At 43.6% G+C, this 22,643-nt stretch overlaps 1 protein-coding gene and 1 non-coding gene across 2 annotated transcripts in view; both read right to left on the minus strand.

The window, feature by feature from the left end:
* Positions 1–2,685, minus strand: part of TRERF1 (transcriptional regulating factor 1) — a 206,502-nt gene extending 203,817 nt beyond the window's left edge. Inside the window, 2 exon segments of the mRNA XM_025418797.3 lie at positions 1,985–2,066; positions 2,489–2,685. The gene's annotated coding sequence lies outside the window, so the exon portion shown is untranslated.
* An 18,254-nt stretch (positions 2,686–20,939) lies between these two features.
* LOC112641890 (U6 spliceosomal RNA) lies at positions 20,940–21,044 on the minus strand. Its single transcript, XR_003124876.1, has one exon. It is a non-coding gene; the product is annotated as a U6 spliceosomal RNA (small nuclear RNA).
* Between the last annotated feature and the right edge of the window lie 1,599 nt (positions 21,045–22,643).

Raw genomic sequence — 22,643 nt, forward strand, 5'->3', positions numbered from 1 at the left:
CTGTGAAAAGACCCATGTTCACCATGGAACCTGCAGAATTAATATTCTCAGTGCCCATAAAGCAGAAGGGAAATGCTCTTTTTTTGAGATGTCAAGCTGGCTTCTAAACAATCCTTTGGCGAAAATGGACATGCCTAAAAGGGCGGAGCCCGAAGAGGTGTGTCACTCCCGGTATCAATTCCTATAAATCAAATCCTGACAATCACCACAATATTTTTAAAAGAATGAATTATGATTCATGGGCCTTCAAACCTTTATTACCATAAGAACATTCTCAGCAAAAGAGAAAAAAAAAAAAAAAGCTACTGTGACTTGATTAATGGCCAAAGCAAGACAATAAAATAAATCTCATAAATATAAGAAAAAAAAAACTGAATGACTGCTCTTGGCTTCAAGGGTAGGCATGTAAATAATCCTACTACCCTGGGATAAACACACATAAAGATTTTGTTTACCCTCCCAGCATATACACCATCCTGACTAAGATTCTCAGCAGGGAAAAATAATAGCAAATTTGTTTAACTAATGCCTAGTTAGGAATATTTGATAAGTGGCAGTAATATTTAATTCCCAACTAACTCAACTCTCAAGCTGCCAAAAATCAAATTCTCAATCTGGAAATCTGATGACAGGGAGGAAAGAAGAGAAGCACCGTCCATCAGTAACATGTAGGGAGATCTTTTTTTAAAACCCACTTTTTCCCCTGCTAGAGTTGAGCCTGTCTACAGAACTGCACAAAGCTTAACCAACTTTAGTTAACCACACACCTAGCATTTACTCCCTGACCCTACTAAACATGTCCGGGTTTGGGTCCCTGGTGCCAAAATTATCCTGGCAAAGTTAAAAGTCTCGGCATAATCAAGGTACCTGGCAGTCAAAACCTACCAACTCATGTGCAGAAACCAGCAGGAAAAGAGAGGCAAGGAGAAGCAAAGACTGCTGGTTAACTGGTTAAGTGTGGAGGGCTGCTTGTTATTCTTACAGTGGGCATCAAAACCACATTTTCCATCACCAGATTGCTTTCCTGAAAGGGTAAATGATGCAGAAGGTTGTACCAACTGGGACAACTTAAAACTCATTCCTTAAAGCTCTCCTCCATGGCCTGCTAAAAAAGTGAAGCCAGCCGGCCTTTGGGAGGCTTTTTTTTTTAAAACAACTCTTCAGACACCCCTGGCTTCATCATTCCTAAGCATCACCTCCATGTAGTTCACAAGACAGGCCAGGCCATGCTGTTAGCAACCCGCTCAACACTTCACTTGCCAAAGCCCTGTCTAGTCTGGGGCAGAGTTTCCACAAAGCTGGCTCTAACAGACCAGCCGAAGGCACACGGAAGAACCAGAAGTCATTTTCTCTAACCTAAGGATGGCAGGCGCACATGCTCCAACCCAGCGCTGGCCAGAGGCTGCCCGCCAGGTGCTTTCGGCCTCCGCCAGTGAATGGGTGGTTTTGTGTTATTCTTAAATATCTATTTCTTCAGCCCACCAGCAGTAACTTCCCAGTCTACCAAACTGAAGTTAGAGAGTGAAGGGGCAGGCTCTCCCCCTTATACATTTCTCTTATCTGGGTGGCCACTGTAGCTTGGGGGAGTATCCAGCCCCCAAGGAGCCTACAGGCGCATATACATACATATATGCATCATGTCAAAAACCCAAAAGGCACATCCCTAGGGTTCTGCGGTTTCTTGGCTGGAAGAATGAAGGCTTTATAACATCACAACCTTCAATTGCAAACCCCAACACCACCATCGTTTAAGCCGGGGCTGCCAATTATAGCGCCCATCTCAGCCCTCCCCCCTTTGCCGGGATGCTGGACAGCCCGCAGAGGGACAAGAGAAGAAGGGAAGCAGAAAGAAGGCCCTGCTAACAGACTGAAAGTAAAGAAGTGGGGGGGGGGGGGGCTTTCCCCTTCCCCTCCCCCGTCTTCTCACGGAGCATCCCCCAACTAATTTTTTTTTTTAATGAAACTTAATAAGCTTCTTGCCTACCTTGGCTGTTTCTGCAACAAGTGCATGGGCAATCCGACAAGACCAGACTCCGCTTGGGGGGTGAGCTGGGGGGCGAGCAGAGCTGATGGAGTAATTTCAATATTAATTTATGTCAGAGCCGCCTTCACGAAGCGCTACTCACTTACAGTACTGCCCTCAGCCTGTAAACAAATATCGCTCCGCCAGGAAACATACTCCCCAGATGCAAGCCCCTTCCCCAGCAGGGAACAGGGCCCTGCGCCGCCCCCACCCCACCCCCAACAGCATGCTCCCCCACCCCGGGGAGGAAGCTCCGGGTTTCCAAAGCACCAACCCACCACCTCCGCCACCACCCCAGCAAGAAACTTACTCGGTCCGTCTACGCCTCCACCCTCCCTTCAGGAAATCTACTCTCCATATGCATTCAGCCTCCCCGCAGGAAATCTGCTCCCCCCTCCCCCCTTCTATATACATGCACCCCTCCCTCTCCTCCTCCCCACGCGCCCTCCCCAACCAGAAACTTACTAGCGTGCAAGCGTGCAGGCTCTCCCGATCCTGGAAACTTACTCCCAGCTATAGCGCCCGCCAGCCCCCTTTCCCGGCCCTGCTCCCCTTCCTGCCCTCCGCGGCAAGCAACTCCAAACTCTCCGCATCCAGCCACTCTCCCTCCCCGGTGGAAATTTGCAGCGCGGGGCCGCGCGCGTGCATCCACCCTCCCCTTCAGGAAACTTACTCCCCATCTGCATGCACCGCCTCTCAGCCATCGCTTAGAGGGAAGGGGGTGTGCTAGGGAGACAGAAATACATATGTATCTCTCGCCCCTCCCCCGGCCGCAGCCCACTCGGGGCCGAGCAGCGGTAACCTGGCCTTACCTTTTGCATTGCTCCCCACCCTCGCCCCCTCCCTTAACCCTCCTTATCCGCTCCCCGGCGCCCCCCTTTTTTCACCCATTACCCACCCCTAGCAACCGTTCCCAAGCTCCTCTCGGCCTTTTTTTTTTTAAATCCAGGATGCAAATTCCTCCCCTGTCAGCAAATCGACTGTCAAATTATTTTCTTGCAAAAGGAGAAAGGCGGGGTGGGGGGGGGGAGCAGAAGCAAAAAGGGGGGGGAGGGCGGGGGAAGGGAGAGAGGGACAGAGGAGGGGAGAGATATCCCTCCGCAGAGCTGGGTCTGGCCGCGGGCGGGGAAGCAGGAAGTAAGGTGTCCAGCGCCGCGGCCGCCGGGTCCTCCGCCCCGGCCCCCACCCGCGCCCCCTGTCCCCCCGGGCGCCGCGCTCAGGCGGGCGCGGGCAGCCTGGCGCATTGTTCGCCGCCTCCCCGGCGATGCGCTGCCGACCTTATTTGTGTGCTCTGCTTGTGCGTGAGGTCGCACCTTTTGTAGGCTTGGCGAGACTCTGGACGAGGATGGGGCGGGGGACGCGGACCGAGTGGCGGCCCCGCGGGGGACCTGTCAGCCCCCGGGGTGTGGCGGACTCTCCGGCGTGACCGGAAAATCGAGGCCCGGGAGACGGCGGCGTGGCCGGGAAGCTGCCGCCTTAGACCCGGACCAGTGCAGGATTGCTTCCTGCGTAGCCGTCCCGGTTATTGTAACGAGCTTTGCAATTTAACGACTGGGGTTGGGGGGCTTTATTTATTTTGCTAAGGGGTTGCAAAGACGCCAAGGTCTCGGTGGAGTGCGGAGAGGCGGCCTGCGCCTCCCCCCTCCGCACCCGGGCTCGGCGGGGCTGGGAGAGGGGCTGGGGCTCCCGGGAAGGGGCTGGAGGCTCGCGAAGCGCGCGGCTCCATCCCTCCGCCCCGATGGGGGCGGGGAGGGGGCGCTGCAGACGGCGCAGCGAACGCAGCTCTCTGGGGAGGGGGCTCCATCTCCGCGGCGCTGCAGGCCGGGGAGGGAGGTTGCCTAGGAGAGGAGCCGGGCCGAGAGGGGAGGGCGGGGAGGGGGCGCGGGTGCCGCGGCGGCGCGCGCTCGCCCCTCCTCGCGCGCCATGACTGTGGAACGTGGTGCCGGGGAGGAGGGACGGCCGCCGGGGGCCGCCCGGGGCTGCGCGGCATTGGTGCGGAAACCCGAGCCCGGAGTCGCTCCTCGCGCTGTCTCCTCCTCCTCCTCTGCGGGGGAAACCGCTGCACCCAAACCGAGAGCAGCTGCGAGCAGGGGGCAGGGCGCGGGCTGAAAGGCGAGCCGAGGGTTCAAACCTCGGCGGCGCCGGGGGGGGCGAGGGCCGGACGGGCCCCGGGGCCCCGCGGAGGCGCGGCCGCCCGTCGGTGCAGCGCGGGGCCGCGGCCTTCGCCGGCGTCTCTCCCGGCCGCGGGGAATGGGAGCCAAAGCGGCCCGGCCGCACCGACCACCTCGAGCCGGCCCGGGGCACCTCGCTCACGAGGGGCCCGCCGGACAGCGAGTAGTTGCAGCTCAAGGGAAAGTTAAACCATGCTTTTTTTTTTTTTTTTTTTCCTTTTCCTTTTCCCCAGCGTGGGGGAGGTCGTTTCGTCCCTTCCCCCAGCTCTGGCGCGAGACCAACGAGGTGCTCCCCTCCCCACACCTTCACCGCTGTCCCCCACCCCCACCCCCACTCGGGCGCTGGGTGGGGACAGGGCGGGGGAAGGCTATATGGGAGCTTAAAGCATGAGGTCATGGGCGGAGGAGGCTGCTGCCAGGAGCGGCCGAGGTTGGTGTCTTTTGAGGGGTAACGGTTTCGGCAGTGTTAAGTTCTCCCGCCTCACCCTACCGATTCCGGGGCGCCTGAGCCAGGGGGCCCCCGAAACAAGAGGGGGCTCTGGGCCGTTTCGCTCAGTGAGCGTTTGGCCGGTGCCCAGCCCTTTTTGAGGTCCTTCCATAAAAGCAAAGAAAGCTGAGGGACAGCGCACAGTGTCGCGGGGACCGAGAAAGGCTTCAGATGCTCGGCCGCCCCTCCCCCCGCCCCCCGCTTTCTTCGGTCCTCGGTCTCCTTCTACCGGACCGCTGCGTGTGATAAGCCTCCTGCCCCCTCCCACCCATTCTTCCCCAGAGGCCAGAGGAGTCTCTAAAACTCTTCATCTGCACTCCTGCCAAACCCTCCCAGTTGCTCTTAGAATAAAGGCAGGCTCGGAAGCCCTTGCGTGATTTCGCCTCTACGGACCTCCCCACTCTCCCAGCTCCTCCCCTCCTGTACTGTAAGCCGGGTGGTGCCTCTTTGTTCGGCATGGGGCGGGGGGGGGGGGCGGAGAGGGGAGCTCTACCCCTTACCCCTCCACCTCTTATTACCGACTCCTGCTAGACCTTTGGGATTCGACTCCACTGCTACCTCCAAGAAGCCTTCCTGCGTGTTACAGTCTCATCTCTAACACCCTCGGGGGAGAAAGACCCTCCCTCTCCCTCCAGCGCAGCTGCAGCCAGAGTTGACCCCACTGACCGCCCTTTTCCTAGGCGGGGAAGAATAGCTGAGCTCTAGCTCTGTCACTGCCTGGGGCCTGACCTCCTGGGAGGGAGTTGGTGAGGAAAGAACCTCCAAACACTCAGTTACGCCCCGGAGACCTGGAAGAAGCAGGGCACCTCCACCTCTCACACCCAGCACACACCCACACAGGGAAGGCAAGGAGAGGTCTTTCTATCTGAAACTCCTTCCCGGAGCAGATAGATAAGGAGCCTGAAGGGAAGAGAAAGTAAATTGCTCAGGGTCAATGCAAAAATTCACACTCTCTTTCCTGCTCCTAAACCAGAAAAGGGAAGGTTTGGGATTCAGACTGTGGTAGTGCTCCTACACAACCAACCACGCTTGAGTCACCTTCAAAGAACCCCTGCATGCTTTGGACCACTACCAACAGAGAGGTAGTATTTCCTACTGGTTAGTCCATCAAGCTCTGACCTTGAATGACTTACTTGACTTAACTTGGTTCAGTTTCTTGCCTGTAAAATTGAAATAATGGTATCTACAGTGTTGTGTTGTGAGGTTTAAATGAGTTCATATATGTCAGGGCCTTAGAACAGGGTCTACACAAATTCTGGATTACTTGTGAGTGGGGTTAGGTGCCCCGTCCCTTCCCAAGGACCCTCAAAAATCATGTCCCCAGAGTCTATGCTGATTTAACCATCAAAGTGATCTGTGGCCCAAAGAACTTGAAAGCCCTGATAAATGCACAGATAATACACGAAGACATTATTTAGCCAATAGATTCAACCCTCAATAGTGCGTGTGTTTGAACACTGTCCATGGGGTGGATAATCCCAAATCCGTGAGCTGTGGTTATCGAGACTCTGAGAATGAGTGTCAGAGAGAGGACACCTGACATTGAAATATCACCTTGGATCTTTGAAATTAGTGTCAGGCTCAGGGCTCCTAGGTGGCTCATTTGGTTGAGCATCTGCCTTCCGCTCAGGTTGTAATCCCTGGGCCTGTCATGGAGCCCCAGGTCCAGCTCCCTGCTCAGTGGGGAGTCTGTTTCTCTCTGCTTTTCTCCCATTCATGTCCTCTCTCAAAAGCTTGCTCTCCCTCTGTTTCTCAAGCACTCCCTTTCTAATTAATTAATTAATTAATTACCAAAACAATTAAAAGAGTCAGGCTGAAATACTCCTAATCCTGGTGCAAAACCTACCTTGTATGACCTAAGCCTTCCTAGGGCTGCAAAAAATGTAAGGGGATTATTTTTACCATCATCAGATCCTGGTAGTCCCATTCTCAGCGCTTGCCCCCATGATAAGAGGTTTTTTAAAAAATGCATTCACATGGTTCTGGATTCAAATAAATATTGAGAAGTCTCCCTCCCACCCTGTCTGACACCCACTGATTTTCCTTCTATGGAGGCAACCAAGGTTAGCCTTCAGAAGGCATGTTTATCTGTTTTCCAGCTGAGGCCTTCAGAGTACTTGGATGCCTATTTAAACCTTTAAGTCCAGGCTCCCTTCTCCAATCCAGGCAGAATCACTACCCCACTCCTACCCTACCCACCCCCTTCAGGTTGTATTACTAGGGATGAACCACTGTTTCCTGAGCTACCAACAAAAGCAAACCCTTTGTGTTTCTTTCTCCTCCTCCACACTAATAATAATCACTAAGGTTTATTGAGTGCTTTCTATGTGCCAAGTGCTGTGCTAAGTACTAGACATGCATAATCCTATTTAATCGGCCCCAAACCACTTTACAGATGCAGACAGAAGTGGAGGATCATATTACATCGCTTGCACCAACTTGCAAGCCAACCTGAGTCCAAACCCTCTCTCCTAACCGGTAGTCCTCTTGCCTCTCTGCAACACAGGAAAAAATCTGGTAGCCTGAAAGGGAAGGAGTAGAATGGAGTCTTTGGACTTCGTCTGATCTCAATTCAAATTTTGCCTCTGGCTCTGCCAGCAATGAGACCTTGAGGAGGGTTTTTGGTTTTTGTTTTTGTTTTGTTTTTTTTAGATTTTTATTTATTTATTCATGAGAGACACAGAGACAGAGAGAGGCAGAGACACAGGCAGAGGGAGAAGCAGGCTCCATGCAGGGACACGGGACTCGATCCTGGGACCCCAGAATCTCACCCTGGGCTGAAGGCGGCGCTAAACCGCTGAGCCACGGGGGCTGCCCGAGGAGGTTTCTTAAGCTCTCTGAACCCCCCATTCGCCTGCCTATGAACCAGGAATATACATTTTGGGTTAGTATGAAGATCAGATGCACATAAATAATGGCTTTTAAAATGCCTAGCAAACCAAATGCAGTGTTTAGATCTTGTATAGTTCTAATTTGAATAAACCAATTGTTAAAAAGACATTGTTGAGACAGGGAAATAAAGTGTGGACTTGATGTAAATGTTAAGAGATTATTAAGGTGATATAGATGTGATATATATAGAGATATAGATATGTGAGAGGTATAGATATTATAGATGTGATAATGGCATTGTGGTTATATTTTTTCTTCAGTTTTTATCTATTAGAGATGTGTAATGAAGGATTTGGGGTGAAAGTCTGTCTAGGACTTATTTTCAAACACTCCAGTTCCCTTCTCCCCAAAACAGGAGATAAATAAGATTAGCAAAATGTGGATAATTGTCGAAACTCTTACGCTGTTTTCCCCACTTCTTGAATGCTTGAAATATTTCAAATCAATTTGAAAGAAATTTAGAAGTAAAATAATTATATTCTAAAACATTAAAATTTAAAATGATCAGACATTCAATTACTATAAATTGTTAATAATCCTAAAATTTTCTAAATTGTTGAAATACAGTACTAGCTTATAGCATGGTACATGCAAAAAATGGCAGTATTGTTACTGGGAGACATTCAGGACATGTCTTACCTGCCTTTGGCAGGTAAGCCGATGATGGGGTAGGAAGATGGGAAAGAATGAATACCGCAGAAAGCAAGGTAAAGGTAAAAAAGGTAGTTGTTAAGGACCCATTCAACCATACAGAGGACAATGCACAGGTAGGTAAATGGCAGGAAGAATGGGTAACAGAGGCACAGGCAAGTTTAAATTGGTAGATTTTCTCCTAAAATGTACAGCTGCACAGAGCCACTTCAGAATCGAATGGAGGAATCAGTCAGATGCACCAGGCAAAATTCTCAACTCTGTGCTTAGCAGGGCTGTTACCCAGTGCAGAGGGCTCTGTGTTCCCTCATTTGGAGTTTAGATGCAAGACCTCTCCCACCTCTGCCACTGTCCAGGCGGGAGTCTAAGGAATGCTGTTGGCCTTCCGCAAGAAAAGGATCATTTCTGAGGCCACTCTGATTAATTTGCCTATCTCGGGCAGCCCGGGTGGCTCAGTGGTTTAGCGCCGCCTTCAGCCCAGGGCATGATCCTGGAGACCTGGGATCGAGTCCCACGTCGGGCTCCCTGCGTGGAGCCTGCTTCTCCCTCTGCCTATGTCCCTGCCTGTCTCTTTCTCTGTGTCTCTCATGAATAAATAAAATCTTTAAAAATAAAAAAAAAATTTGCCTATGTCAAGAACAGATCAGAGCTGAATAGAATTGGAAATGTATCCAGCTCATAACCAAATAAAATGTCTTAGGCCCAATGAGTTTGTTTATTGTTCTAGAAGTCATTTGTGTCTGTGTGCTCTGGGTTCAAACAGCTGGAATTATTTTTACAAATGACCCCATTTTGAAATAAAAGTTTGTCTTCTTTGAGAGAAGATTTGCATTTCAGAGAAAAGATAAGACAATATATTTGGTAATTCTTTAAAGAATGGAACCCCTTCTGTATAATACATTCTTTTATATCAAAGGTAGCTCTTCAGAACTCCCTAAAAGCTGGAAAAATTAGAAGAATGGAGAAATAGAGGAAATCACATACCACCTTGCTTCTTGTTCTATCTGAGGCTGCAGAGTGAAGGCTCTGACAGACAACAGGATCAAGTCAAGCGACCATGGAACAAGCGGAGCATGTGCTTTAGGGATGGATGGTAACTTTAGGGATGTAAGGATGTAACTAATGCAGTTGTTGAAGGAGGCTCAGTGATGAAGGCAAGTTAAAGCAATGAAACCATATGGTGGTGGCTCTTGTTTCTTTCTCCTTCTTAAATCTGTAACAACCAAAGCAATGAAAGCAAAAAATCATGGCACAGAAGGGCTTATGGGGCTCCCACTTTAAAACCAGTAGGATAGCATAAACCACCTCAACTGCCAAGTCTGTTAAGGATGGTGTTGACAGAGCAGACCTTACTCAAGACAGGAGGGTTAACTGGTATTTGTGTAGTAATACAAGGAGATTGCTATCTCAGGCAAGTTTCTAGCCAGAGAGAGAAAATACGTTCCAGGCTATGAGAAGGTCCTCAGTTTAAGTCATATTTCCAAGGGGTGGGGGGGGAGGGGAAGCTAGGATATTTAGTAGATTTGGTGTCCAATTTAAAAAAAAAAAAAAAGGAACTAATTGGTTGAAATCACTGCTAAAAATTCCTGCCCCTGTCGAGAAGGCATGTTTGGGAATCACACATTTCAGCTATTGTATTAGCATATGGTGGGTGGTGCTCAAGAGCTGTGGTGGCTCACCATGGCTCCCGAATGAGTGACTTATGTTAACTATGAGGGCGAGGGAGAGATTAACTTAATTTCCTAGTGAAGATGCAAATCTATTAAAAAGTTTTCAATTGCACCACTGTGCAATTTAAATGTTAAGTGTAGATAAAGGCTACTTTCCCAGAACTCTTAATGGAACCACAATTTTTTTAAGTGGGGGAAAGGACCCCTGAGACCTTGAGTTAGAAAGGATCCTGGCCCAGAACAGGTAGCACACTTTAACAAGTAACTGAAGAGCATTTAAGGTAAGTACTATCTGTAATCATATGCAGCCAGGGCAGACTTCGTAGATGTGCGACCTGTGTGATCACACAAGACCCTGCACTAAAAGGGTCCTGCACTTAGTTAATGCGTTATGATTACCATCTAGTAATTCCTAGTAATTTTTTAACGAAGTGTACTACATTTTCATTTTGCACTGGACCTTACAAATCATGTAGCCAGTCCTGTGTGCAGGGTTAAGGGAAAATAGCAAGAGATGGTACCAGAGGATTAAAGCAATATAGAGCCTTTAACCATCACTAAGACAGAAAAAACAAAAAAGAGAAATATCTGGCATGGAGAAAGTATTGTTACTGAAGTTTGGGCTGTGGCTGTAACTCTATGGGAAGGTCATAAATAGAAGCAGTGGCCTTTAGTAGAACAGTCTTAGTCAACCCATAACCTATAGATAGGGAGGCAGGTGAATGGATACCCAATTTCTATCTGTTCCTCCCCTCTGGTCTCTTGCAAGTGCCTCCCATTGGTTGAACCCTACAGGAAATCAGAGGATCTGGGAGGCCGCTGATGAAATGAGTGGATGTTAGCCTGCCAGGGCATGGGGTACCATAGAAAAAGCTAAGAGTAAGTCTGGAAAAGGCAGAGAATATCCAGCTCAGGACTTTTCCTGAAATCTTCAGGATCAGGGTTAAGAATAAACAAAATGGAAATATCACAAACAATGAATTTCAGTAAAGGACTTTAAACTGTGATGATTTTCTTTAAGATTTATTTATTTACAAAGGACACCTGGGTGGCTCAGCGGTTGAGTACCTGCCTTCTGCCCAGGGTGTGATCCTGAAGCCCGGGACCGAGTTCCGCATCGGGTTCCCTGCATGGAGCCTGCTTCTCCCTCTGCCTATATCTCTGCCTCTCTCTGTGTGTGTCTTCCATGAATAAATAAATACAATCTTTAATAAAAAAGATTTGTTTATTTATGAGAGAGAGAAACAGAGAAGGCACAGCACAAGTGGGAGAGGGGAGAAAGAGAGGGAGAGAATCCCAAAAAGATTCCTCACTGACCTGAGTGCAGAGCCCAAAAGGATGAGGGGTTCCACACGGCATCGATCCCATGACCTGAGATCATGACCCGAGCCAAAATCTAGAGTTGGGTGCTTAACATACTGAGCCCCAAATTGTGATGCTTTTTAAAGGATAGTCATTTGGTATGCATTATGCACAGGTTTTTACACACTTACAAAAGTAAAACAAGATGATTTAAGAATTTTTAAGAAAAAAGGCTTGAGGGACTCCTGGGTAGCTCAGCGATTTGGTGCCTGGCTTTGGCCCAGGGCGTGATCCTAGAGACCTGGGATTGAGTCCCACGACCTGCTTCTCTCTCTACCTATGTCTCTGCCTCTGTCTCTGTGTCTCTCATGAATAAACAAATTTTAAAAAGAAAGAAAGAAAGAAAGAAAGAAAGAAAGAAAGAAAGAAAGAAAGAAAGAAGAAAGGAAGGAAGGAAGGAAGGAAGGAAGGAAGGAAGGAAGGAAGGAAGGAAGGAAGAAAGAAAGAAAGAAAGAAAGAAAGAAGAAAGAAAGAAAGAAAGAAAGAGAAAGAAAGAAAGAAGAAAGAAAGAAAGAAAAAAAGGAAGGAAGGAAAGAAGGAAGGAAGAAAGAAAGAAAGAAAGAAAGAAAGAAAGAAAGAAAGAAAGAAAGAAAAGAAAGAAAGAAGGAAAAGAGGCTTGAGGGATGCCTGGGTGGCTCAGTGGTTGAGCCTCTGCCTTTGCCTCAGGGCACAATCCTGGTCCTGGGATCAAGTCCTGCATTGGACTCCCTGTGGGGAGCCCGGTTCTTCCTCTGCCTATGTCTCTGCTTCTCTCTGTGTCTCTCATGAAAAAATAAATAAAATCTTTAAAAAAGAAAGAAAGAAAGAAAAGAAGAAAAGAAAAGAAAGAAAAGAAAAGAAAAGAAAGAAAGAAAAAAGAAAAGAAAAGAAAAGAAAAGAAAAGAAAAGAAAAGAAAAGAAAAGAAAAGAAAAAAGAAAAGAAAGAGGCTTGAGCGGTTGCAGGAACCATTATCAATGAAAAGACAAATCTGAGATTTCTAAACTTTGAGGAATAATCCAGGCCCCAAAGTCAAATTTTACAGACCACCCCCCGCCCTACACTCCCCTTTACTCTTTCCTTTCTTCCCATCCTTAGACCAACATCACAACAGAAAGGGCCTTTGACAGACACAGCATCACACGAGTTGCCAGGGCCACTAGGGAAAAGCAGCTGAATAAAATCTAGTCCCAAGGAAGATTTTGGTATAATTAAATTTTGTAGATACCTTTTACATATGAGCATTGGAAAGCTCATACAAAGGGAGTTCATTATGCTGATTTGTATCACTTACAACTATTCAATTCCTCTGAACGTTTTCTACTATACAGATCACGTTCAAAAAAGTACATATCACTGATTGATTTGGATTCCACTGAGTTCCTAACTATCCAGAAATGGGCTAAATTTAATTTAGCCATTACAATTTCCATGAAAAACAAAAATTTTGCTACAAACACAAATGAGATTATAGGGACACTCCTCATCTTTTTTCAAAATTGAGACGAAAGTCATAGAATATAAAATTAATAATTTTAAAGTGTACAATTCAGTGATGTTTAATACATTCACAATGTTGTATAACCATCACCTCTATACAGTTGCAAAACATTCTTATCACCCCAAGGGGAAACCCCCTACCCATTATGTAGTAAGTCCCTATTCTCTCCTCCCCCTAGCCCCTGGCAACCACTAATCTGCCTTCTGTCTCTAGATTTATCTATTGTGGCTATTTCACATAAATGGAATCATACAATATGTGACCTTTTCTGCCTGGTTCTTTCACTTAGCATAATGTTTTTGAGGCTCATCTGTGTTATAACACATGTCAGTACTACGTTCCTTTTTATAGCTGGATAAAATTCTGTTGTATGGATTTATAACATTTTGTTTATCCGTTCATCAGTTGATGGACATTTGGGGTGTTTTTACCTTTTGGGAATTGGGAAGAGTACTGTTATAAGCATGAGTGTGCATGTATGCATTTGAATACCTGTTTTCAATTCTTTTGGGTATATATGTAGAAGTAGGGTTGCTGGGTCACATGGTAATTCTATGTTTAACTTTTTGAGGAACTGCCAAATTGTTTACACTAAATTTTTTTCAGGGAACTCACTATTTGAAATCCCTTTAGAAGCACTCAATTACAATCACTTGGGATCATACCTAGAGTAACTAAGCCCATTCTTGTCTACAAATAAAGCACAGTCCAAAAAAAATTTCTGTGTGGAAGATATTGTAGTTAGCAATTGACTTGAGTTCTTTTTTTTTTTTTTAAGATTTTATTTATTTATTCATGAAAGACACACACAGAGAGAGAGAGGCAGAGACACAGGGAGAGTGAGGAGCAGGCTCCATGCAGGGAGCCTGAGGTGGGACTGGATCCTGGGTCTCCAGGATCACACCCTGGGCTGAAAGTGGTGCTCTACCTTTGAGCCACCGGGACTGCCCCTTGACTTGAGTTCTTAAAATTTATTTAAGTTATTAGTTTATAAAAGTAACATATACTCATTAGAAATCTTTTTTAAAAGACTAAAGGGTGCCTGGGTAGCTCAGTTGGGTAAGTGTCTGACTCTTGGTTTCAGCTCAGGTCTTGATCTCAAGGTTGGGAAGATTGGCTCCTCACATTGAGCTCCAGGCTGGGCAAGGAGCCTATTTAAAATAAATAAGTAAATAAACAAGCAAACAAACACTATGAGGTTCCTAACTAGGTGTAGGCTTTCTTTTCTTAAGTTAACATATAGTAAAATTGACTTCTTGTGTGTGTATAGTTCTGTGTATAAACATTATGACAGTCAGGATACAGATAGTTCTATCATCTGCCCCACAATCTCCCATGCTATCTCTTGAGAGTCACACTCCCCCCCGCCATCCCTAATGCCTGGCAACCACTGAACTGTTCTCCATCACTCCTTACTTAGCCTTTTTCCCAAATGTCATATAAATGGAATCACACACTATATAATCTTTTGAGACTAACTTCTTTAACTTCATATAATGTCCTTGAGATTCATTCATGTTGCTAATTATAATAATAGTTCCTTTTTATTGCTAAATAGTATTTATAGTAGACTAGCAATAGTATATATTGCTAAATAGTACTTTAATGCTAAAATGTATGAAGGTACACAGTTTATATACCCATTGAAGGACTTTTGAATTGTCTTCACTGCGTGGCAATGAGTACGAATAAAGCTGATATAAACATTCCTGTACAGGTTTTTGGGTAAACATAAAATTCACTTCTCTAAGGTAAATATTGAGGAGGGGGATAACTGGGTCAAATGGTAAGTATGTGTTTAACTTTATGAGAAAGAGATAAATTGTTTTCCTGAGTACCATTTATACTTCTAACAGCAATGATTGAGAGTTGGGGTTTTGTTGTTATTGGTTCCCCCCCCCATTCTTAATAGGTGTGTAATAATATCTCATCATTGGCTTTAATTAGCTTTTTTTTTAACGACTTTATTTATTTATTCATGAGAGACACACACACACACACACAGAGGCAGAGACACAGGCAGAGGGAGAAGCAGGCTCCATGCAGGGAGCCTGATGTGGGACTTGATCCCGGGTCTCCAGGATCAGCCCCTGAGCCAATGTCAGGCACTAAACGGCTGAGCCACCCAGGGATCCCCTAATTAGCTTTTTCTTAATGATAAAAATGATGTTGACCATCTTTTCTTAAAAAAAATATATTTTATTTACTTATTAATTTGACAGAGAGAGAGAGCACAAGCAGGGGAAGCCTCAGGCAGAGGGTGAGGGAGAAGCAGGCTCCCCACTGAGCAGGGAACCAGACATGGGACCCCAGGATCACAACCTGAGCCAAAGGCAGATGCTTAACCAACTGAGCCACCCAGGCGCCCCTGTTGACCATCTTTTTATGTGTTTAGTTTCTTCCTACAAATCCAGTCTGGTAAATTAAAATGTAAGCTATGGATGCCTGGGTATCTCAGTCCATTAAGCATCTGACCCTTGATCTAAGCTCAGTTATCAATCTCAGGATTATGAGTTCAAGCCCCATGTTAGGCTGAATGCTGGTAGTAGAGCCTACTATTTTTTTTTTAATTTTATTTATTTATTCATGAGAGACACAGAGGCAGAGACACAGGCAGAGGGAGAAGCAGGCTCCATGCAGGGAGCCCGAGGCGGGACTCAATCCTAGGTCTCCAGGATCAGGCCCCCGGCTGAAGGCGGCACTAAACCGCTGAGCCACCCGGGCTGCCCATTAGTAGAGCCTACTTTAAAAGTAAAATAAAATGGGGATTCCTGGGTGGCTCAGTGGTTGAGCGTCTGCCTTCGGCTCAGAACATGATCCTGGGGTCCAGGATTGAGTCCCGCATGGGGCTCCCTGAGGGGAGCCTGCTTCTCCCTCTGCCTGTGTCTCTGCCTCTGTGTCTTTCATGAATAAATAAATAAAATCTTTTAAAATTTTTTAAAAAATAATAAAATAAAATGTTAGTTCGTGAGGGCAGGAATTCTGGTCTATGCTGTTCAATGCTCTACCAGCTATACCTAAAATGCTTATAACTTGTAATATCACCTGTAACAATGCTTCACATATAGCAGATATCTAACTAATATTTATTAAATGAATGAACTAACATTTGTTGAGTATTTACTATGTGTCAAGTGCCATTCTAAAAACATCATAGTATTTCAGTTTTTTTATTGTTTTTGTTGCCATTTAATTGTTTTATCAATAATTTTTAAAAATTTATTCATGAGAGACACAGAGAGAGAGAGAGAGGCAGAGACAGGCAGAGGGAGAAGCAGGCCCCATGCAGGGAGCCTGATGTGGGACTCGATCTCAGTTCCCCAGAATCACGCCAGGGGCTAAAGGTGGCGCTAAACCACTGAGCCACCTGGGCTGCCCTTATCAATGATTTTTATCTGTTCTTTACAAATCTTGTTCAACAATCACACTGAGTGGTTACTATATATCATTACTATGCTAAGGTTTAGGAATAAGTGAAATAAAGTGCCATTATATATAGTTACCATTAAGAGACAGACAGATTGATACTGTAAGATAAGGAAGGCACTGTGATAAAGACATATGCATAGGAACCTGCCAAAGCACAGGCGAAGAACACTGAAATCACACGTGAGGGTCAAGGAAAGTTTTCTGGAAGAGCTGATTCTTTGAATTAAACTTAAGTGAATAAAATGCTTAGCTTATACTTATCCCATACTGAAAAATAGTACTAAATTTTAAAATTATTTTTACTCACACTTAAAGTAATATAATTGTCTAGGAAGCACTAGATTTTGTTTATTTATTTATTTATTTATTTATTTTAATTTTTACTTATTTATGATAGTCACAGAGAGACAGAGAGAGGCAGAGACAGGCAGAGGGAGAAGCAGGCTCCATGCACCAGGAGCCTGACGTGGGATTCGATCCCGGGTCTCCAGGATCGCGCCCTGGGCCAAAGGCAGGCGCTAAACCACTGCGCCACCCAGGGATCCCTATTTTGTTTATTTTTAAAAATGTTTTATTTTTAAGTAATCTCTACACCCAATGTGGGGCTCAAACTCAGCACTGAGATCAAGAGTCACATGCTCCACTGACAGAGCCAGGCAGGCCTCCCAGAAGCACTGTTTTAAAAAGGCATTAGAAACAATCAAACAAAAGGCATTGGTCATTATTTCTTATCATGGTAGGTACCTTGCTTTGAGGATAAGAACTCAACTATAAAAAAATAAAAAATAAAAAAAAATAAAAAAAAGAACTCAACTATAACAAGATGGTTTCCTCATTTTTTTAAAAACTTTTTTTTAATTTTTTATTTATTTATGATAGTCACACAGAGAGAGAGGGGGGGGGGGCAGAGGCAGAGACACAGGCAGAGGGAGAAGCAGGCTCCATGCACCGGGAGCCCGACATGGGACTCGATCCCACATCCCCAGGATCGCGCCCTGGGCCAAAGGCAGGCACTAAACCGCTGCGCCACCCAGGGATCCCCTTTTTTTTTTTTTTTAAAGAGAGAGGAGTGCATGCAAGCACAGGTGGGGGGGGAGGAGGAGGAGGTAGAGGGAGAGAGAGAGAGAGGGAGAGAGAGAGAGAGAGAATTTCAGAAAGGCTCCACACCCAGCATGGAGCCTAACAGAGAGCTCCCTCTCAAGACCCCGAGATCATGACTTGAGCTGAAATCAAGAGTCAGATGTGTGTTTTTTTTTTTAAGATTTTATTTTTATTTATTTATTTTTTTATTTTTTTTAAGATTTTATTTATTTATTCATGAGAGACACAGAGAGAGACATAGAGGGAGAAGCAGGCTCCCTGCAGGGAGCTGGATGTGGGACACTATCCTGGGATGGGGATCAGGCCCTGAGCCAAAGGCAGATGCTCAACCGCTGAGCCACCCAGGCGTCCCAAGGGTCAGATGTTTAACCAATAAAGACATCCAGGTGCCCCCAAATTACTCATTTTTTAAATTGTTTTTTTGGTTTTCCTATTATTGAGTTTCGAGAGTTTTGTTGAATATGTGATTTGAAAATATTTTCCCCTATTGTTTGCATGCTCCTAGTATCTTTCACAAAGTAAAGGTTTTTCATTTTCATAAAGTCCAATTTAACAATCTTTCTTTTACAGGCTGTGCTTTTGATGTCAAGTCTAAGAAGCTCTCCCTAATTCCAAGTCAAGAACATATCTACTATAATTATATTTTAAAGTTTTATAATTTTACATTTTACATCTAGGACCCATTTTGAGTTAATTTCTGCATCAAGTATGAGATTGAGGGCAGCCTCCATGGCCTAGCAGTTTGGCGCCGCCTTTGGCAGGGGGTGTGATCCTGGAGACTGAGGATGGAGTCCCACATCGGGCTCCCTGCGTGGAGCCTGCTTCTATCCCTCTCCCTCTGCCTGTGTCTCTGCCTCTTTCTCTGTCTGTCATGAATAAATAAATAAAATCTTTAAAAAAAAAGTATGAGATTAAGATAAAAAAATTTTTTTTTTTTTAATTTTGGGTAAGCTCCTCACCCATCATGGGGCTCAAACTCACAATCCGGAGATCAAGTCCCATGCTCTACCCACTGAGCCAGCCAAGCTCCTGAGCTCAAGATTTTTTTAGGTTTACTTTCCGTGTACGTGTATGGGACACTTTTGCATGTGGACGTTCAGTTGTTCTAATACCATACGTTAAAAAGACTAACCATTTTCCATTGAATTACTTTTTTAAAAAAAAGATTTTATTTATTTATTCATGTGAGACATAGAGAGGCAGAGACACAGGCAGAGGGAGAAGCAGGCTCCATGAAGAGAGCCCAATGCAGGACTCCATCCTGGCCTCCAGGATCACGTCCTGGGCCAAAGGCAGGCGCCTAACCATGAGCCACCCAGGTATCCCCGTTGAATTACTTTTTACTTTTGTCAACAATCCACATTTTGTCAATCACTTGCTGAACATTCTATTCTGCTCCGTTGATCTAGGCCTTTATCCCTCCACCAATACCATACGTTATTAGTTACTATTGCTTTATAGTAAGTCCTAAAATCAGACTGATTCCTCCCACCTTATCATTTTTTCAAAATTATTTTGTCTAATGTACTGCATAGGGAATATAGCCTATAATATTATAAAACCTTTTTGACAAATACTAACTAGACATATCGTGGGATCATGTATAAAAATATCAAATCTCTATGATGTGCACCTGAAATGAACAGGATAGTACATGTCAATTACACTTCAATAAGAGTAATTGTTTTGGTTATTCCAGTCCCTTTGCCTTTCCAAAATATTTTTTATCTTTTTTTTTAAGATTTTATTTATTTATTTTTTATTCATGAGAGACACAGAGAGAGAGAGAGAAAGAGGCAGAGACACTCCATCCCAGGTCCCCAGGATCACACCTTGGGCTGAAGGCAGCGCTAAATCACTGAGCCACCTGGGCTGCCCTCCAAAATATTTTGTTTTATTTTTTTAATTTTTTTTCCTCCAAAATATTTTAGAATCAGCTTGTCTACATCCACAGAAATTCCATTGGAATATTTATTGGAATTGCATTAAATTTATAGATTTACATGGAGAAAAATGGGTGTTTAACTAAATCGAGTCTTCCAACCCATGAACACAGTATGTCTCTCCATTAATTTATGCTCTTTGATTTCTTTCCTCAGTGTTTATAGTTGCCAGCAAACAGATCCTCCACAAGTTTTGTTAGATTTATACCTAAGCATTTCTCTTTGAAAAATTTCAAATGATATATACTTTTTAAATTTTGCTGTCCAAATTGTTTATTTTAATGTATAGAAATATACATTTTTTTGTGAGTTGACCTTGTATACTATGGTTGTGCTAAAGTTGTTTATTAACTTAGGACCTTTTTTAGTAGGTCCTTGGGATTCTCTATAAAAAAATTATGTAACCTGCATAAAGGCACAGTATTCTTTCTAATTAATATGCATTTTATTTTCTTTCTTGCCTTATTGCACTGACTAGGATTTTCAGTGCTATATTGAATGGAGAGGAGATCCTTGTTTTGTTCCAGATCTTAGGCAAAAGCATTTAGTCTTTCACCATTAAACATCATGTTAGCTATAGGTATTTTTTAGAAAATTCCCATTTGTTTATAGGTTGCTGAGAGATTTTATCATGAATGAATGCTGGATGTTTTCAAGTACTTTTTCTGCATTGTTTGATAGGCTTTTGTCATTTTTCCATTTTAGTTTTTTAATATAGTGAATTATACTGATTGATTTCTTAATTTGGAAACTGCCACACATTCCCAGGATAAATCCTACTTGGTCATGGATTATTATTCTTTTGATATATTACTGGATTTGATTTCCTAGTATTTTGATGAGGCTTTTTGTTTCCTGTTCATGAAGGACATTGGCCTGTACTTTTCTTGCCCTGTCTTGGTCTAGTTTTGGTATCAAGGCAATTCTAGTATCATAAAATAAGTTGGGAACTGTTCCCTTCTCTTCCATTTTTTGGAAGAGATCACATAAAGTTGGTGCTATTTGTATTTTAAAAGTTTGATAGAATTCACCAGTGAAAATATCTGGGCCTGAAGGAGTCTTTGTGTTTTTTGTTTGTTTGTTTGTTTTAAGGTTTTAACACATGGGTTCAATTTCTTTAATATATACATTACCTATTTCTTCTTGGGTGAGTTTTGAAAGTTTGAGGCTTTTTTTAAAAGATTATTACTATTATTTTTAAATATTTTATTTATTTATTCATGAGAGACACAGAGACACAGGCAGAGGGAGAAGCAGGCTCCATGCAGGGAGCCCGACTTGGGAGTCGATGCCAGGTCTCCAGGATCACACCCCGGGCTGAAGGCGGCGCTAAACCGCTGAGCCATCGGGGCTGCCCAGAGTTTATCAATTTAATTCATCTTTTCACAGAACCAGCTTTTGGTATCATTGATTTTCTCTATTTTTCTGTTTTCAATATCATTATTTCTCATCTTCTTTTTAAAAGATCTTATTTAGATCTCCGAAAGAGAGAGAGAGAATGAGAGAGAGAAAGAGCACGAATAGGGGGGAGAGGGAGAAGCAGGTGCCCCAACAGGCTTCATCCCATGACCCTGGGATCACAACTGGAGCCAAAGGCAGATGCTTAAACAACTAAGTGGTCCAGGTGCCCCATGATTTCTCATCTTTATGATTTCCTTTCCTTTCATTTACATTGTGTTTATTTTGCTCTTCTTAGTTTCTTTTCTTTCTTTTCTCTCTCTCTCTCTCTTTTTTTAATATGGAACACTTCATGAATTTGCCTGTCATTCTTGCACAGGAGCCATACTAATCTTCTCTGTACTGTTCCAGTTTTAGCATATGTGCTGCTGAAGCGAACCCACTCTTCTTAGTTTCTTAAAATGGAAGAGCAGTCCATTTTCTAATATAGGCATTTTAAATTTATAAGCATTATAAACATTATATACATTCCCCTTTAGGCACTGCTTTAGCCTCATCCCACAAATTTTTATGTGTTGTGTTTTCGTTTTTGTTCAATGAAAAATTTTTTAAAATACCTTTTGGGACTCTCTCTTCGACCCATGGATTATTTAAATGTGTGTTAATTTCCAAGATCCTAGAGATTTACACATTATCTTCCTGCTGATTTCTAGTTCAATTTCATTATGGTCAGAGAACATGTATTAAATGATTTCAATTCTTTAAATTTGTTGAAGTTTGTTTTATCACCCAGGAAGTGTTCCGTCTTGGTAAAGATTCCATGTGTACTTGAAAAGAATGTGTATTCTTCTCTTATTAAATGGAATACTTTACAAAGGTCTATTAATTCCAGTTGTTTGATAGTGTAATTCAGCTCTTCTATATCCCTGCTGATTTTCTGTCTAGCTCTATCATTTATTAATGAAAGAAGAGTAGTGAAATCTCCAGTTACAATTGTGGATTTGTTGTATTTTTGCTTCCTGTGTCTTGAAGCCCAGTGGTTTGCTGCATATACGTTTAAGGCTATTATGTGTTCTTGACAAATTGACCCATTTATTGTTATGTAATGTCCCTCTTTATGCTTGTTAATTTTCCTTGCTTTAAAGCCTACTTTTTCTAATGTTAATTTAGCCATTCCAGCTTTTGCTTGCTTAGCTTTTGAATGATATATATCTTTTTATATTCTCTTATGTTCCTTATGATATTATATTTAAACTTGTTTTCTTGTAGACAGCCTATCTTTAATTTTTTTTTTAATCAAAAAACAATTCTGGCAGTCCCTATCTTTTAATCAATGTGTTTAGACTATTTGCATTTTATGTAATTTTTAGTATATTAGACTTGTATTTACCATTTTACTATTTGTTTTCGGATTTTTGTTCCTCTGCTTCCCCATTCTTATTTCTTTTTGATTATTTGATAGCTGATTAAATATGTATTAGGATTTCAGGTATGCTTTCTTGAATCCCTGAGGTTCTGTTCATTTTTTCTTCTTTTTTTTTCTCTGTTGTTAAGATTGGATAATTTTTATCAATTTAAGTCCATAGACTCTTTACTCCATCATCTCTATTCTTCCCACCCAGTAAATATTTATTTTAGTTATTATATTTTTCATTTAAAATTTTTCCATTCATGTCTTTTTTTTTTTTTAAGTTTCTCTACCCTCCGTGTAGGGCTCAAACCTACAATCCCCAGATCAAGAGTCACAGGCTTTACTGACTGAGCCAGCCAGGTGTCCCTTATTTCTTCTTTATATCTTTTATCTTTTTGCTGAGACGGCCTTTGTACCATCTATACCTCTTTGAGCAGTGCTTTTTAAAAGTCTTTGTCTCATTATCACAACATCCATGTCTCCCGTAGAGTTGGTGTCGGTTGATTGTTTTTTCCCTTACCACTTGAAATTTTCCTGGTTCTTCATATGCTGATTAATGTTGAATTATATCTTTTCTTTCTTTCTTTCTTTCTTTCTTTCTTTCTTTCTTTCTTTCTTTCTTCTTTC

Source organism: Canis lupus, chromosome 12, assembly GCF_003254725.2.
Source record: "Canis lupus dingo isolate Sandy chromosome 12, ASM325472v2, whole genome shotgun sequence".
Classification (NCBI taxonomy): Eukaryota; Metazoa; Chordata; class Mammalia; order Carnivora; family Canidae; genus Canis; species Canis lupus.